The following is a 684-nucleotide window of genomic DNA, read 5'->3' as shown; positions in this document are numbered from 1 at the left end:
GTTCCCGACGGCGACCGCTCCAGGTGGGGAAGGCTCGGCCTCCGGCGCTGCGGCCGTCGCGGCGCTCCCCGGCGGCCCTCTGCTTCGTCTCGCGCTTCTCCTTCTCTGGGTGGGTGGAGTGGCTTGGCCTGGAGCTTGGCCGGCCGTGGCGGCGGCGTAGGCGTGCGGGTGCTTAGGCGCCAGATTTGGTCCGCGCTCGATCTGGCCGCCGGCTGCTGTTGGCGGCGAGGAAGGGATCTGGCGTGGTGGTGACGCCCCATAGCGCCGCCGCCGCACCCCTCGCCTCCCCTCCCTATGCTGCCGCCTAAGGGCCTCCCAATGATGCGATTTTGGTGGTCGGGATCCAGATCGGGGGAAACCCGGGTCGGCTCCGGCCGGCCGCGACGACGACGACGCCTGCGGGCGCCGATTTCTTCATGGAGACGTCTGTCAAGGTCTGCCCTTCCACTCCCCACCACCTAGCTTCTCGGGTGAAAACCTAACTCCGGTGGGCGGCGGCGGCGTCTTTGGCGCCGTGACCTTCTTGAAGGCGCCGCCTTGAGGGCTGGGTGGTGGCGGGCGCTGTTTGGGGTGGGTAACAGCTGCTGACGGCGTGCCCTTCTTCGCCCAAGCCTCCGCTTTTCCTCCGACGCGTCCAGGTTCTCCTGGGGGTGCCGTTTTGGAGTAAGCGTTGGCTGGGGGGAG

The sequence above is a fragment of the Triticum aestivum genome, chromosome 6A (assembly GCF_018294505.1).
Source record: "Triticum aestivum cultivar Chinese Spring chromosome 6A, IWGSC CS RefSeq v2.1, whole genome shotgun sequence".
Lineage (NCBI taxonomy): Eukaryota > Viridiplantae > Streptophyta > Magnoliopsida > Poales > Poaceae > Triticum > Triticum aestivum.
The sequence above is the reverse complement of the archived record's forward strand: the minus strand, read 5'-3'. Positions refer to the sequence as shown.